Here is an 18,598-nt window from a genome sequence, read left to right as displayed (position 1 = left end):
TCATTTCCAGATGCGCTTCACTAATTCAGAAATGTGTACTCTCATTCCTTTGGATCCTATGGTCATGATTGCTTCCTTAATCTAACTGAGCTCTAAAACCTTTCTGTATAGAAATATTCTTGGTGATTCTTTCAATTTGTCATGTTTTGAAGCTGTACTACTTGTGATTTCCTTACTCAGGTGTATCAGTTCATTCTTCTGATATTGATTCAAATATGAAATATTTACACATTGCCTAATAATCTCTTCTAATTCCACCTTCAATTTTGGTACATCTAGGGGTCTTGTCCTTTTTTTAGAATGGTAGGTGACCTATCCGTATCTCCTGTTCCTTTATTATCAGGCGTTCTCTCAAAACATGGGGGAACGTTCCATTATCAAATGGAGTGTAATTGGTGTTTTAAAAGCAATCCTTCTCCCTTCTCTCAATGATTGTACCCTCAGTGGTGTTGTCCAAGCAACAATCTGCAGGCCTTTCGGTCTAACTTTACATTTGTGAATACCGAAAAGTAGTAAAGTTAGACTTATGCTTTAAGTTAGACTTTTCATCTAACTTAACCTTTGTGAATCGGGCCCTTCGAGTTTTTTGATATTGAGATAAACCCTGTTACAGCTACTCCTCCTTCAGCTCCTAGAACAACAGAATTTGGAACATTATTATCTGGGATAATACAACTTATGACAGTGGGGCAGGAACAGTCACAACAGAAGGTATATTGACTGGAGCAATTACAGTAGTGACTGTTAAAGCAGCTACAGCTGTAAACAATAGCATCCAAGGTGGTCACCAATCTGAATTACATTTGGGTCAACTGGATATGTAGCCACTGTACCACTGGTGGTTGTAACACTTTCTGATCCTTATGTTGAAGCCACATATGGTGGTGAATGTGAGGACAACACAGCATCTAATATGCGGGCCCTTGAATCACTACTAGTATTAGTTTTCCTTGTGGTCTCCTCGTCTACATTTTCCTGCTTCTGATTCTTTTTAATCTTTTCTGCCATTATTGCTGGGTACATTCTAGCTCCCTCACCTACACATTTCCTTAATCTCTGTATTTCTTCATCACATTTAGCAACGGTGTAATTAAGCACTGATCTGTTTGCTCTATTCTGGTACCTTTCTTTCTCTATGGCATGAGCCCCTCACTCCCATGCATTTAATGCTTTATTCTATGTAGGTCTAGGAAGCTGCTTGATTTCATATAGCTTTTACCTTAAAATGTTCAATAACATTTAAATCAAAAGTACTGTATTGTGGAAAATGTGATGCTCCTTCTATTTCAGTGATGTATGAAGCCCTCCTTTAGTGCCATATTATAACCTAGTGCATTTTTGATGTAGCCTCTTTGGTTTCACAAACAGAAACTCGTACATCACCTCCCATTATTTTTGTAAGGACTTTGAAACCTTTCAGGATTACAGAAATTCAACAATAAATTAATGTCAACTGATTAAGTTAATTTCAATGTTTTCAATCAATTAACAGTTCCGTACAAATCAATATTTGTTTCCAGTCCTAACGCAGTTCTTCTTCATGAGCCTACCACAATACAACACCTTATAATTCTCTATCCAATCCCAGGGCAGAAAGTATCCTAGCCTGGCACGCTTATATAATTCTCACTCCTCACAGCAGTTCACCTTCCTTTACAATTTTCTTGTACCTGAAATTCTACAATTTTATGAAAGCGGAATAAACAATTAACTCTTTTGCTAAAGACTTCAAAGTAATTAATTCATACAAGAAACAATCAAAAGTAACTCTTTTTGACTTACACGCACACATGCACAACATAACATACCTATAATTGTGAGGACCTGCTGTTGCATTGACCGTATAAAGGGTGTATTCAATATTCTAACTTCACATGTGCATTGATAATAGGGACGTTTTTAAAGTGGACTGAAGGAAATATAACTGCACTTTTAGTTTTTAGATTCACTCGTTTTAAACTACCCAAACAGACTAGGGGGACAGGTCCTCAAAAAGCACCGGCCCACACAAGGATAGTGTTTGTCTGGGCCTGACAGGGTTTACCCATGCTATGAGAACTGATTCTGTCCTCACATCATGGGTTATACAGGCCAAAACACACACACACAAACATACACACACACACACACACACACTCACACACTAGATTTGTGGAAATTTACCAAATTACCAAAGATAGTCTTCCATCCTATAAATTCATACACTTATGTGTCTGCATAGGCCAAGTGTAAGTGCATTTTCTTTGTGGGGAAGGAGCACTCATTCATATAATGGAGGCATAAATCAAGGGTTTCTACACACCAAAACACATTTTTCAAATACAGAAACAAAAGACAAATTAGTAATAGCACAGTTCCTTTGAAGAAATGTGCATTGCGTTGAAATGCCATATGTCTAATGTTATATATGTGATTATGTCTGGAAAAATATGACCGTCATAGTTTAGTTTGGGTGATGCCAATGTTTTCATTCGGCCATTGTTTACAAGCTCCAGGTATTTGAAATAATCTGGATAAATGATCCAAAGAAGAAAAACAGATTTTGTTGTAAATTATTCTGTCAACAAATCACTCAGATCCACAATGAAATTACAGGAAACAGTGGCTGGAACAGGAGATTACAGAACTGAGTCTTCAAAGAAAAAATATATTTTGAGGAAATTAACCTCCCAGGAGTACTCATACACTTTTCGAAGATTCCAGAATTTGTCACAATTGGTTTTGATTGGATAGTACAATTCTCTGGTGAGGATGTGTTTAAAAAATCTGTCTCAACCATTTGAACATTTTACAGGTAAAATATGACATGAGACCGCAATCAGAAAGAAACTAGGATGCTATCTTTGCTGATGTTATCCCAGAATTTAGACCACATACTGTTAGCCTGCCAAAACCTCTCTAAGACAATCTCTAACACAAAAGATTGTGCTGTTTATTATATCCATATATGTTTAGTATGGGACATTGAATGTAGTGTGACTGAATACTTGAAGTAAATATAGCAAAGTAGTGTGGTTGTATTACATTTCTACTGTGTTTAAATGTATGCTTTTTGTTTTGCCTAACAATGTACAAACAAATCTAATTAATATGACATTTTCAATAATTCTTAATAAATGTCAATCAATATGACCTTTATTTAGATTTCATGGACTGCCAATTTGTCTTTTTGCTATACTTCTTTGTTTAATTGTTGATGAAGTATTAAATCGTGCAAACGTTGAGTTGTGTGATTTCACATTTTTAAGTCCTGGACTGTCCATGTCATCTCTACACTTGGCCATGGAAGTAGCTATGAATGTGCTGAAATTAGACTGATGACTGTTAAGTCAGTTCATAGCCGTGAATTTCACCATGTAGATTTTCTACAGCAAGCCAAACAAAAAGAGGATTAGTGTACAATGCTGCAGCAACAGTTCATGACCTCAAAAATGCTATTAAACCTGATTACTTGTTGGCTGGAGCAGTATCCATACATGGGATACAACTCCATACAAATATAAATGGCCCTCTGTTCCTGTACCTAGATTTTTCCAAGCACAGGGACACTCAGACCCTTTTTTGACAGCTGAAAAATATATCAAGTAAAATCATGTGCAGATCAGGTTGCAAGCCTAGGTCAAGCTGGAGCCTAAATCTTGATGCCCCTCCAACCTTCAGCTCTTAAGCCAGAAAACTGGCCCACTCTCATTTACCATATGCTTACGCATGTGGTAAAGGGGAGCATTAATGCCTAGGGAACTGGGAATTCTGTATATAATTTAACCTGAACAAAAAGTATCTGCTGGTTATTCCTCATTCCATGTGGATTAACTTGTAATAGGTGGATTGAGGTGTATACATACCACCTTGAAATGTTATTTTCAGCCACATGGTATCCCCATATCTGCCTATCTCCTTATCTGGGCGCTATTGCTCTTTTAAGAAACAAGAAAGTTGATCATAGAAGATTTTCTTACAGTGGTGAAAAGTTAAAATGTTTAGTGGTCAGAAACACTCCATGTGGCTTCTAAATGTAATTTGTATGCATACTTTTTTGTACCATAAGTTTGTGTCACATAAGTGTCTTACAATATATTAAAAATAATTGTGACACAGAAAGATCCAGTATTATGCGTTTCATATACTCGGAGCCACTAGAATTATGCAGCAGGAGAGGGCCAAATTATGTGGCAGGGATGAGTAAATTATGCGGCAAGAAAAGGCAAATTATGCAGCGTAATGCAGCACATCTTTTCATAGTATTACTTCATTATTTTGTCTTTTTAATACTTGTTAACACTGTATGGGCATTAGGGGCACCTCATTAGTACCAGTTTAATACACATACATAGAAATAACCAAAAGAAAGGTGACCAGTCAACCTCTACAAAGGTAACTTTTGAACAGTTTGAGCTAGAAACATTGTTTTTGTAATATCTGCAGAATAAGCATCTGATGGTGGATTATGGGGCAAAGGCGGCAAATCTATAATTATGATAAAATCGCCACGGTCACAAAATCACATAATTCCAGTGGACCTGACCATTGAACATGATCAGATTCACACTGAGGTAGAATTACCTACTTTTGCTACAACACACTAAGGGCCATATTCACAAGTGGCTTACCCTGCCGGTGCATCACTTTATTTGAAGCACCAATGGGGCAGGCCCATATCTACAACACCACTTTGCCTGGCTTTGTATGGCTTAACATGGCCTTGTACATATGGAGTAAGACAACTCTATGTTGCCTTACTCTGCATCAAAAAGGCATTCCATGGGTGTTGCGGTAGATGTTTCCATGCAACAACCAAGGATTTGTAAACCTTGGAGTGTATCAAAAGCCTACACCTCCCCAGGGGAAGCAGAAGGGAGGCGCAACAAGGAGAAATACCTTAATTTCTATCATTTACCTCTCATGATTGCTTTTGTCCAGAAATATGTACCTTCAAGCACAAAAACAATATTCCCTGCGATGCCAACACCCTTCCACCCTTCCACCATCATACAAGTGTACCCGTGTTTGCACATGGCAGCCCATTGTGCACTAGCACAGGGGAAAAGGACAGGTAAGTGCTGTATCTTGTAGAAACAGAGCATTCTAGCCCTTTTCTTTCAACACAGGGCAGCACAGCGAGAAGACTTGCAGCACTGCCCTGCCTCAAAAGATTGTAACTATTACCCTTATTTTGATCTATCTTTATTTCAAGCGTGAGAAACTAAGGTCCATATTTATACTTTTTGACACAAAACTGCGCAAACGCAGTTTTGTGCCAAAAAGTATAGCGCCGGCTTGTGTCATTCCACAGCGCCAGCCAGGTGCCAAATGTATGGAATCCCGCAAGCCGGCGCTCAAGTTGGGCTAGCATCAGAGAAAATGGCATTAGCCGGGAGTGGATGGCGGTATAGGGGAAGGGGATTTTGCCTCAGAAAATGACGCTAGGCTGGTTAGAGGCATAAAAAAACATCCATACCACATGACTCCTCTCATAGAAAAGACAGGAGTCATACCCAATGGCCAGCAGAGGGGTGAAGTGTCCCCTGGGCATGGCCATTGCACCCAGTGCCATGTAGAGGGGCCCATTTCAGGGCCCAAAATGGCACTTAAAAGTATTTTTTGAATACTTTCCTATACTTACTCTACTTATCTGGGATGGGGTCCCCCATCCTCTGGTGTCCCTCTACTGTGGGTGGGGGTGTTCCTGGGGCTTGGGGTAGGCACCTGTAGGCCCATTCCAGGCTGTTTGACCATGGAAATGGGTCCACAGGTCCCCTAACGCCTGCTCTGACCCAGTTATTAAATAATGCCGCTAAGTAGGCTTAGCTCCATTATTTAGGTCCGCCTCCCTCCCGTACACCATTTTTACACAGAAGGATAAAAAAGGTGATAGGGGCTTTGAGTCATCTTTTGGACGGGAACTCCTACCTTGCATCTCATTGACGGAATGTGTTTCACGGATCCAAAAAAGACGTTAACTCCTACATTTTGGCACTAGACCGGTCTAGCGTCAAAATATAAATATGGAATTAAGTTTGCACTGAACTTGCGTAATAAAAATTAAGCTAATTCAGCGCAAATGAAGAATAAATATGCCCCTAAAGGCATTGTAAAGCCAACCAGTGTCTAACAGTGAGACTTCAACAGTGAATGTTTTGAGAACTGAACAGATCCCAAATGGGCAATAACATCACAGCTCTCTTCAAACTTGTCCATGCAGCGTTAGAACTGTTAGGAATTCACACCTGAAAGAAACAAAAATACATATTTTATTACCTTTATCTCAAAATGTTTATAGGACAACAATCTTAAACAATCCATATATGTATTAGCAATCCTCACATAACTTTTTATTTGAAATATTTAAATATATGCAACTGTTTCAGAGGAGGGAATGTACATTTTCTGTGATTTTGAGGTTTTGAAATAAAAATGCATGAAAGCTTTACAGTATTCCTGGATTAAAATGCATCCTCTGTCCAGTTGTCTCTCTCTCTTTCTCTCTCTGCCCGAGCCTCGCTCTCTCTCTCTAAAACTCACCACTTTCCTTCTTCTCTCTGTGTGATGCTCTTTACAATCAAAATCGCAAAGGTAATGTTCCTTCCAATACTGCACAATGCATAGAAGTGAAGTGTTTGATCATTTCCGTTCCTGCAATCAAAGACGTTCTTGAGCTCAGATTGGATTTTTTGCAAAAACCAGAAGCACTTCATATTACAAGGTATCCACTGAGCTTTAGCCAATCAGCTTGATCAAAAGGCAAAAGCTTTTCAAGAACTCATTAGTCATTAAACGTGCCATGTGGAGCATAATGGCATCATGGGAAATACAGCTGATAGAATGGATAGTTTTTGCCATCAGGTTCCAAAAAATCTTCTTTTAAAAGAGAAATACAAGCTGAATATGGGAAATATGTGCAATCGGCCGATGCATCTTCACACAGCTACTAAAGTTTCCACTGATTCTCTAAACGTAAAGAAAGAGTATTCTACATACTAGACAGCAGGTGGAGTGAATCTCTGACGTCATTTGAAAGCCAGCATTAAAGAAATTGTAAGGGTTAATGAAATACCTGTATAACTGTTGAGAAATATGTGGGATTGGCGTGAGTTTATATTCTGCCTAATGTAAACCATAATCTACCAACACATTATCCAATCTATGGAACTACTCATCGATCATTAAACATTACAGCAGTTGTAAACCCCTTTTTGACACACAAAGATCATCCCACAGAGATCATACATCATCTTCAGTGAAGTTATCAGAGTTATGCAACAACTGCCACTTGTAAACCTGAATTTAGGACTAAAGGTGTCTTGCTAAAAAAACTGTCAAAGTGCTTGTGTAACTGACCTCTGTCTCCAAATAGTGTAGCAGGTATTCTGGGGAATAGCTAACACCCCTCCTCCAGTCTCACAGGAACTCCCATCTAATAACAACTGTCTTCACAAACTTTCACGCTATCTTTATGATTCAGCCCAGATACATTTGCTAATGAATGTATTGAAGATCTTGACATATGCACTTTTAGGGTTAAGATGCAGGATACAGTTTGTGAATATCTTGCGCCATGTCAAACCGGCTAACCCCCACATGCATTGTTACACTTTTATGACAAGAATATGTCACACTAATGTGGTAATTTCACAATGGTCTAGAGCTATCCTCAGTGCAATAACGATGATGCAAAGTTGACATGCATTTTCCTCATCTGCCTCACAATTAAAAATTTTTTGTACCGAAGATTCTTAAAATCTATTTAATATGTAATATACTCTTACTATGAATTGATATGTATTATGGGGCATATTTATGTAGAACTCACACAACACATTGTACCAAGTCACGTTTTGCTGTGCTGCATGTCAGCGAAAGGCCAGGAATGTGCTGTGTATAACATTGTATGTCACATTTCTGTCTTTTCCTTGCATTGGCACACAATGTGCTGCTTAGCGCCAATGCAGGCACCCATTCACCATGGTGCAAGAGTGCATGTGTTGTAAACAGGATTGCTTTTGTGCAGGAAAGGGAACATTTCTGCACAAAAGCAATTCTTAAGAGTTGCATCGTTCTTGCACAATGTTGTGTGTAATAAGGACGACTAGACTCTTTCATAAATATGCCCCCTATGTTTTGACTATAAAATAACATGAAAATTCCTAATGAACATTGGGTCCTTTTCCTTTAATTAGTAAGGCATTTGGCTGTCTTTTGCTTGCAAAGAGTTATCTTAGTAAAGAAATCCATAGTTAGCTTATTGGCTCAAGGGGCTTTATAATGATGGGCTTTTCTGGAGAAGAATTTGTATGTACTTGCTTTTTACACTGTTCACCATGCACTACAAACAGCATAGAAAATGAATAAGGGAGAATTTCAGGTATTTAGAATCGAAAAAATTACTTTCTTGCACCTCTTGTGTGCCCCATGGCCATGACTCTCTTCTGATTCCACGCTCGTATTTGTATAGGTTTATGTGCAGATCTTAGTTCCTTGCACATTATTTAAACTTTAACTTAAATACAACCATATAATAATTGATTATTGATTCCTGTGGTACAGCTATCCGATGTTGTTCTATGTAACAATTGTCACTAAAAGAGTGAATTTTTCTGTAAACTCTGCACATAATCTGATCTATTACACGTATGGGACAGTAGTACACGATGGCATAAAAACATCACGTTTCAGTTCAATCTTATACCTAATTAGTGACTTAAATTAAATATTGTATCTGTTGGGTTCTAAATCTGCTTCTAATTTGGATATCTTAAGTTAGTATGGTGCTCAAGCTAATAGCATGCTCTGGGAAACTACTACAGCAATGTACATATAGGTCAGTTGCTTCGTCCTAAAATAGCATGTTTGACATAAATCAGTGAAATCTGTGACAGCAATCCGTGAATGCCAGTGGTTACTGTTTAAGGTGGCGCAGACTGAAGCTGTGCTTGATGGAATCATTGATCTTTCAGAGACACTGCATACATATTTTTGACAACAGAAGAATAGGTGATAATTTATAGTGCAAACCTTGCGCATAGACAGAGTTTTCAATTTGTAGTTTTTTAAGTGTGTTACAGAACATTAATTTTCTTGAATACCAATCTGCCATACCATAGTTATTTTGCTGAGTATTGTTTGTTGTTTTTACACAGCAGGTCTATGAATGTTATGGTCATACCAGTGGAAGCAACTGACCTTAGGTTCTTTTCACAGAAGACTATTAAAACCTCTGCAAAATGGTGTCGAAAATCACACTAAGATGAACTGTGAGATCCAGTTTACATTCTACATTTTAAGGAAAAGGAATAGCAGTACGTGTATGGAGAAGTCCTTTCAAAGGTATAAACACCTTGGTAGTCGTTTCAACCTATTGATTGGATACTTGTATGCGCACTGAGATGTGACATGGAAAGATTTTGGCCCGTATTTATACTCCGTTTGCGCCGAATTTGCGTCGTTTTTTTCGACGCAAATTCGGCGCAAAACTAACGCCATATTTATACTTTGGCGTTAGACGCGTCTAGCGCCAAAGTATTGGCAAATAGCGTAATTTTTTAGCGTGAACGCCTTCCTTGCGTTAATGAGATGCAAGGAAGGCGTTCCCGTCGAAAAAAATGACGGCGACGCAAATGCGTCGTATTTATACTCCCGGGCAAAAATCACGCCCGGGAGTTGGCGGGTCAAAAAACCCCGCATTTGCGCCACTATTTAACGCCTGGGTCAGGGTAGGCGTTAAGGGGCCTGTGGGCTCAAAATGAGCCCACAGGTGCCCTCCCCTGCCCCCAGGGACCCCCCCCTGCCACCCCTGCCCACCCCAGGAGGACACCCAAGGATGGAGGGACCCACCCCAGGGACATTCAGGTAAGTTCAGGTAAGTACAATTTTTTATATTTTATAATTTTTTTTGGGTGGCATAGGGGGGCCTTATTTGTGCCCCCCTACATGCCACTATGCCCAATGACCATGCCCAGGGGACACAAGTCCCCTGGGCATGGCCATTGGGCAAGGGGGCATGACTCCTGTCTTTACTAAGACAGGAGTCATGAAATGGCGTCTGGGCGTCGTAAAAAAATGGCGCAAATCGGGTTGAGGCGATTTTTTTGCCTCAACCTGACTTGCCCCATTTTAAGACGCCCTAACGCCATTTTCCCCCTACGCCGGCGCTGCCTGGTCTACGTGGTTTTTTTCCACGCACACCAGGCAGCGCCGGTCTGCTAGCGACGGCTAACGCCATTCCATAAATACGGCGCCCGCATGGCGCTTCAGAATGGCGTTAGACGGCGCTAAATTTTTTGACGCTAAACTGCGTTAGCGCAGTTTAGCGTCAAAAAGTATAAATATGGGCCTTTGTGTACGCATCCCTTTGCAAACTACAAAGTTCTACACATTCTATCTCGATTTTCAGAAATTTCTCTCCTCCTCCACTTAGTCATACGTACTTTCCATTATCAAGAGCATTCGCATGTGTTATTGTGGTGGAAATATGCTCTTTCACAAAAAACTTTTTTCTCTGTTGGAAAACAATCGATTGCACACACGTAAAATCCGTTTTACTACCCACATTTACACATTGTATCGCAACACTCTTGCAGCAGTTTTAGATGCGTACATAGAGTGCAAAACTCAAATGAAACTGTTTGTCGCTATCGATAAAGGTATGACTTTGTGAGTTTTTACGTTACTATCATAGGTAAAATCTTGCCCTAATACTCCCCAGACCGATCGAGAACACTCAGGGTCACATTCCTATATCCATATATCTAACCAATCAACAGAAGACAATTAAGGGACTAAAAAGATCCACATTGATATAGAATTAAACAGCACATCTGTGAAAGGCAAGTAGAAATGTGGATAAACCCACGAGAAGGACAAGGTAAACACGAGATCATCAAGATGATCTCGACCCTTGGATGTGCAGTCCCAGAAGGTCTCTCAACAACTGTCTTAACAGCTCCTCTTCAAACCATGGGATCATCAATATTCCAAGTAGAACAAAAACCAACAATGCCACAATAGGTGATACATTGGGAGATACCAATTCAATTATACTATAACTTATATTGCAATACTCACAAGCCCACTAGTGTTTGGGACCCTAGGCCCTCATGCTAGCTCAGGAATGACACAGACACATGGTTACTGTACTGGTTACTGGCCATGAGCACGTGCACTTTGCCTCCTTAATTAGCAGGTTCGCCTGACCGGTGACACCTGTGAAGGATGGGTGTGGGGGGATCGTGGAAGCCAGCCCTCAAGGAGTGGATGGTCAAAACACATCATTATGGAAACACTAGTATGAGTCCAGCAGGACTCTACATCCTTACCAACCTTTACTAAAAAACAAACAGGTCCGACTTATGGGAAAGAATGAACACTAGAATCAACACCACTGAGTCTCATCAGGCAGTCCGCAAGACATGATGAGTGGACACGTGCAGCTTGGGGTACCCTGCGTCAAGGCACACCTCAGTAGTTTAACCAGACTACTCTGGGCATGAATGGCAGTGTTGATGAATTCCAGATCTTTCAATCCCCTGTCTATGAGGTTGCAGTTCACCTGGGCACTCTTAGGGCCATATGTACAAAAGCTTTTTCCCATAGACACAGAATGGGTAAAATCCTTTGTTACATCTGGCCCTTAGTCCTGTCCCTCCAGGTCTCACGGCGTTGGAGTTTGTTTACAAAGTCCACTGTGATGTTGCATCCTGAGCAGTGGTGGAGTCTATTTACATAGTTCAATGTGGGTGCATAAGGAGCGGCAGGGGATCCCACTGCAGAGATCTCTTTGAAGGCGTTCAAGCTCCATGGATGGGAAACATACAAAGACTGAGGACGATATTGATGAATGGGTGTCTTTCTTAAAGGCCATGATGCTTCCCAGTGCTTCTGGTAGAGCAGCTTCAGACTTCCCTCTCATGCCAGGATTACCCTCTGATAGGAATCTCCTTGAAAGCCTTTCTGCTGGGCTGCCACATGACTGTGTGGGCTGTGCGTGGCATCTAGTAGGCAGTTTGAAGGTGTTGCTGAGAAACTACCAACAGGACCACATTCAAGTTACTCATGCAGCCCCAAAAGTGGTTGTCTCAGGGTCTGTGTGCTCTGGCCATTAAGACTTAGATGCACAGGCCTTTACCAGATAGTCTTTAGATGACCAGTCTCCGTCCGCATCCTCCGTGCTTCCTGGGGCCTGTTGTGGAGCTGCTTCTGACACATCTCTCTTGTCAGGATTCCCCTTTCATTGGAATTCCCTTGAAGCCCTTGCCCTAGATTGCCAGAGAACTAACTGTGTGGGTTGTGCCGGGTCTCTCTTAGGCTGCGCCAAGGGGTTGCTGTGGAAATTTCAACAGGGCCACGTCCACGTCTTGTGCAACTCCAAGGGTGAATGGTTCAATGGTCGAGTATGATCACTTCATCCATTCTCAGGCCCATGGCAGCTCACATTGAATTCCTGGGCTGCCAACCTTCCACGGTGCCAGGGATGCCTTGTTAATCACTGGTAGTTTTGCAGACATACGGCTCCACTCTGGTGGTAAAATGCTCCTTAGGTGGTTCGGGTGATGGACATTGTCATGATGACAATCTTACCATCTAACAATTTGATCGACAGGTGGTGGTGTCTTGCTTGGATAAAGGATGACTAGAGGGACTTTGTAGCCACTTACAGTTCTTGTTCAGCATGAGCAGTTACTAGCAGAGATGCCATCTATGTCAAGCAGCTGGTGACAGGTGGCTTGACGGTTGCACTATGAAGCGTGGGGCCTGGACGTGGTTCGTGATTGCTGGCAGCTTACAGTTGGTCCACCCACTGAGTTTTCTCCAGTGACGTCTCTGCACCCCGGTGGCTGGCTTGTGTTGCTTCTGGCTATGTGATTGTGGCATTGGAGACAGACCAGTCTCCATGCATGGGCAGCACTGTCACCAGGGAGGCATCCGACTGCACGAAATCTCATGATGCCGCTTCTGTAGCTCTCTTTTTTCTCTTCTTTGAAGAAACAGTGGGCAGGGTAGGGCTGGGAATGCCGGCGTGGGGCTAAGCTCCATTCTGGAGCCTTTTTAAAGTATAGGCTGCAGCAGCCATCTGGAGAGGTGGGCCGTGTTTTACTTTGCAGGTGCTGTCCTTATTGCTGCAGGGAAGTGCTGCTCGCACTGTATGTAGTGGTGGGGCAGATCCCTACTTACCTCACTTGTGAGGCATCGCATGGTGAGCTGTGTACTCTGCAGCGCCCATCTCGCCATGTATCAGCGTCGCTGCCAGCCCGGCTCTCCTGTTGATCACTTGGCTGGCCAGGAGTATTGCAGGCATTATGGAAATGGCATGAAATGTTGCCTGGTCTTCTTTTCTCTGTGGCAACAGCAGGGATGCCACAAAGCCTCTCAGGGCCTGTCCTGATTTTGCACATCACTTCTCCCGTCATGACTTGGCATTGTTGAAGTGCCTTGAGTTTTGAGGACCCACATTGTTATCTGTGGTACTCAACCCCCTTTTCAGATCACTCTCCTCAGGGTCGGTTGGTGTGCTGGCTCAGGGCAGTCAGCAGCTGCTGGTGCTTTACCTGTAGATGCTGGCATATGCACTAGGTTGCCTTAGTTGCATTGTGCTGGCAACAGGTGTGAGGGTGCCTTTTGCTCCGGCTACTCTTCCCCCCATGAGGAATTGCGAGGCATGCACCAGCACACAAGCTGGGTCAGACCTACTCGTTGCCATTGTAGTGTTGGGGTCTCTGGCCTCTCATGCTAGCTCATGAATGACAAGGACAGATGGGTATTGTACTGGCAACTGGCCACGAGCACATGTGCATAGACTCCTTTATTAGCAAGTCAACTGATCGGTGACACCTGTGATGGATGGGTGTGGGGTTAGTGTGGAAGCCAGCCCCCTAGGAGTGGCAGGTGGAAACATATCATTATAGAAACACTAGTATGAGTCCAGCAGGACTCTACAGGCCCCTATGTGATTTCAGTTAATTGAAAATAATGACCACGTGCACACTAGAGGTCTTGACATAAAAATAAAAAAAACATGCAATGTGCATATGATCATCCTTCCTGTTCTTTTTCACTGTCTGCTCATTCAAGTTCGAAATTAAAATGTTTCAATTTATTGATGTAGTAATTTTGAAAGACATAGTTGCACACTTCTACACCGTTGCTGTGTGCTTTGTGTTCCATGCCCTAATTGTTATATTGATGATTAAAAGGCTAATGGAATTATACCATTCTGTGGGTGTGCCCCTTTGACACATTTATCACAAACTCCACCATCAATTGCATAACTTTCAGATTTTATCAACCAAAAAATATCTCTAGCACTGAAGGAGAGTACCCTCTTTTTGCCATGGTTACCCCATTTTCTGCCTGATGTCAGTGTGCTTGAATGTGTTCATTAGGATCCTGCTAACCAGGACCCCAGTGATTATGCTTTCTCTCCTCTAAATTAGGTTGTTTCATACCGGTAACACAGTATATCACCCACAATTGGCATTCTGGTGCCCCTTATAAGTTCCTAGTACATGGTACCTAGGTACCTAGGGCATTGGGGTTCTAGGGGATCCCAATAGACTGCAGTGTTTATTTTGCCACCCATAGGGAGACCATACAAAGGGGGTCATTCTGACCTCGGCGGTAAAAGGCCCTTACCGCCGGTCAGAAGTCCGCCATACTACCGCCGCGGCCGCAGTAGACCGCCTGACCACCAACTGTGAAACCGCCAAAAATCCGACATCCAAGGAAGGCCGCCACATCAGCGGGCAGCGGAAAACTGGAGATGACCAAACCTCCACCGTCACGCCAACACAAACACGCCCATGCCATTCTGACCCACGAATCCACACGGCGGTCTTTCAACCGCGGTATTCCATTGGCGGTACACACCGCCGCGGTCAAAATACACACACAGCACCAAAACACTGCCACATTGGACATTTTGAAATACGCACACCTGAAACACATACAAACAACGCTCCCACACATCCAATCAACTATAAAACACACACCCACATCACCCACAAACCCCCACTAGTTGGAAATCGGAGCAAAGGCGAGAGCGAGAGAGATAGAGATAGCGAGCACAGCATTAGAAAACCCCAACACACACAGGAACCCAACTTCATCACCCACACCACATCTACGCACACATCACCACATATCACCACGCACATCACCACAAACACCACCCCACACCTCATCCACACCACCCCATGGCACCACAAAGACACCCACGTTTTTCGGACCAAGAACTCCGGGTCATGGTGGAGGAAATCATGAGGGTTGAGCCCCAGCTCTTCGGCACACAGGTGCAGCACACCACCATAGCAAGGAAGGCTGAGCTATGGCAAAGGATCGTAGACAGGGTCAACGCTGTGGGACAGCATCCCAGAAATCGGGAAGATATCAGAAAGCGATGGAACGACCTACGGGGGAAGGTGCGCTCGATGATCTCCAGGCACAACATCGCTGTGCAGAAGACTGGCGGCAGACCCCCACCCACCCCACCCCAATTCACAGCATGGGAGCAAGAGGTGGTAAACATCCTGCATCCTGATGGCCTTGCTGGAGTACACGGAGGAATGGACTCTGGTAAGTCGAATCTCAACTACTTCACCCCCCCAACCACCAACATGCCAACCCCCCCCCACCCCCCCCCCAATATCACCCCCAGCACATAACCTCCCTGCCAATGTCTCACCAGCACAACCCACCCTAAACAACACCAACCCCTGAATGCCAACACAAACCATAGACAGCCACCACCAAAGCATGACCATTGCACATACCCATACTCCCCCCCCAAACCCTCACAACACCTCCCACAAGGGAATGCCAGCACTGGGGGACAAGGGCACCCAAAATGCACGCCATGGCACACACAGAAACAATAACCATACTCCTTCACCCCTGCAGGGCCCGAACGCCAACACACCGCCACGGAGGGTCCAGAGATGTCCATCCCACCCCCAGAACAGGCCCCCAGCGAGGACAGCAGCTCTGTTGACCTCGAACCTGACGACCAGCCCGGACCATCGGGGACCTCTGGACAGTCGGTTCCCCACACACAGACACAGGCCACAGCAGACCCAAACCCCTCTGGGAACACCAGCACAGCTCCCACCCAGCGGGCCCATGCCTCTGTCCTGCGGACGAGTCAATCAGCGGTGTGTCCGCCACTACAGGGCACCCAGGCTGACCCAACACCCCAACAACAACAGGGACCTGGGGGCAGTGGTAGTGGGCACACCGTCCCGGGGACAGAGTCCCGGGGAAACAGGGCAACTGGGAGGGCTGCTGTGCGACAGGGGGGGGAGGACAGGCCCAGGGAACCGACTCTCCAAGAGGCCCTCACCACCATCATGGGAGCATACCATCACTCCCAGGAGACAATGGCGACGGTACTGGCCAGGTTCACCGAGATCCAGGCACAGCAGGAGGAATGGTACATGGGGTTCAGCAATGAACTCCGGGACATCGCTACCGCAATGGGGACCATAGTCCAGGCCCTCAACCGGATAGAAACCACATTTCGGGACCATGTGGCACCGCAAAGGGCCCCTGTCACTAGCCAGGAACAGCCTACCACCTCCGCCGGCGCTAGTGGTCAGGAGGCCCCCACAGAACGACGGGCCACCAGAACCCCACCTCCTGCTGAAGAACAACCACCCCGCAAGAGGAACCTGAGATCTCAAAGGAAGACAGAGTAGGATGCCAAGACCCCCGCCAGTCTAATATCCCTCTGGATGTCATTCCACTGTCCCACAGTGTCACCCTGTCCAACCTTGAACTGCCCCTGCTCCATCCTTCCACAGCCATATGAACAATGCACCTGTGTGACCGAGAACTGGACTCTGCCATGGACATAACTCCATCCTCACCCTTCACCGTTTTAATATCATGTACCAAAATATAGCACTAAAAATAAATCACTCATTGCACATAAATCATTCTGGAGTCAGCCTGTATTATTTACAAATGTATAACACATTACTTATCAATAATGTTCTGTTATTTATGTGTGGACAACATACCGATGTCAATAAGCATTAGTCCATGGGCTAACCAAGCAGAAGTCACGCAGTGGGTCATACAGCACTGAAAAGCGAAGGGAAAAGTAAACTTCAGTTTAAAAGAACTGGGGGGAAATACACAAAGTAAAGATGCAGGGGGCATTCAGTAAATGGTAAATGGCGTGGGTGATTCCTACCTGTGTGCTACTGAAAATACTGATGGATAACTCTGTCCCTGTTGTCTGGGTCGTCCTCTTCGTCTTCCTCCTCTTCACTCTCCGCAGGCTCCACAGCTGCTTCAACACCACCATCTGGACCATCCTCCTGCAGGAAGGGCACCTGACGTCGCAATGCCAGATTGTGAAGCATGCAGCATGCCATGATGATCTGGCACACCTTCTTTGGTGAGTACATCAGGGATCCCCCTGTCATATGTAGGCACCTAAACCTGGCCTTCAGGAGGCCAAAGGTTCTTTCAATGACCCTCCTAGTTCGCCCATGTGCCTCATTGTACCGTTCCTCTGCCCTGGTCCGGGGATTCCTCACTGGGGTCAATAGCCAAGGCAGGTTGGGGTAACCAGAGTCACCAATTAGCCACACACGTTGTCTCTGTCGCTGTTCCATCACATAAGGGATGCTGCTATTTCGCATCACATACGCGTCATGCACTGACCCAGGAAACATGGCATTCACATGGGAGATGTACTGGTCAGCCAAACAGACCACCTGAACGTTCATCGAATGGTAACTTTTCCTGTTTCTGTACACCTGCTCATCGTCTTTTGGGGGTACTAAAGCCACATGGGTCCCATCAATGGCACCAATTATGTTGGGAATATGTCCAACTGCATAAAAATCACCCTTCACAGTGACCAAATCGACCTCCTCAGGGAATACAATGTAGCGCCGCATGTGTTTCGTCAGGGCAGACAACACTCTAGACAAGATCTTTGAAAACATAGGCTGAGACATTCCAGATGACATGGCCACTGTTGTCTGGAATGAGCCACTTGCCAGAAAATGGAGGACTGACAGAACCTGCACTAGAGGGGGAATTCCTGTGGGTTGGCGGATGGGGGACATCAGGGCTGGCTCCAGCTGGGCACACAGTTCATGTATAGTGGCTCGGTCAAGTCGGTATCGTAGTATGATGTGGCGTTCTTCCATTGTCGACAGGTCCACCAGCGGGCGGTACACGCGAGGATTCATCCTTCTCCTCGCAAGTCCCAGCGGACGGTGCCTAGGAAGGACAACATGGAGCACAGAGTCAAGCAAGTCACAGGTACGTTCACCACTGCATGCACAGTACACAAAAAGGTATGGATGGCTATGTTTGGATGTGTGGCAATGCAAGGCCTAGGCCTGTGTGACGCAGTTGAAATTAAGCCATGTGGGCCCTTGAAATGGCGGCTGCCTGACCGGTGAAGTGGGACAATGGGATGTGAGGTCAATGCGCTGGCGTGGCACACCGTGGCGGTAGGCGGTCGAAGACCGCTATACGAAGCCGCATTGGTTAACATTGAACCCTATGGGATTCAGGAGCCAATGACGATGTGCGCCGGCGGTCGCGGTACGCACCGCCGCGGTACGCACCGCCGCGGCCGTGACCGCCA

The sequence above is a fragment of the Pleurodeles waltl genome, chromosome 8, assembly GCF_031143425.1.
Source record: "Pleurodeles waltl isolate 20211129_DDA chromosome 8, aPleWal1.hap1.20221129, whole genome shotgun sequence".
Taxonomy (NCBI): Eukaryota; Metazoa; Chordata; class Amphibia; order Caudata; family Salamandridae; genus Pleurodeles; species Pleurodeles waltl.
This window is presented reverse-complemented; position numbering follows the sequence as displayed.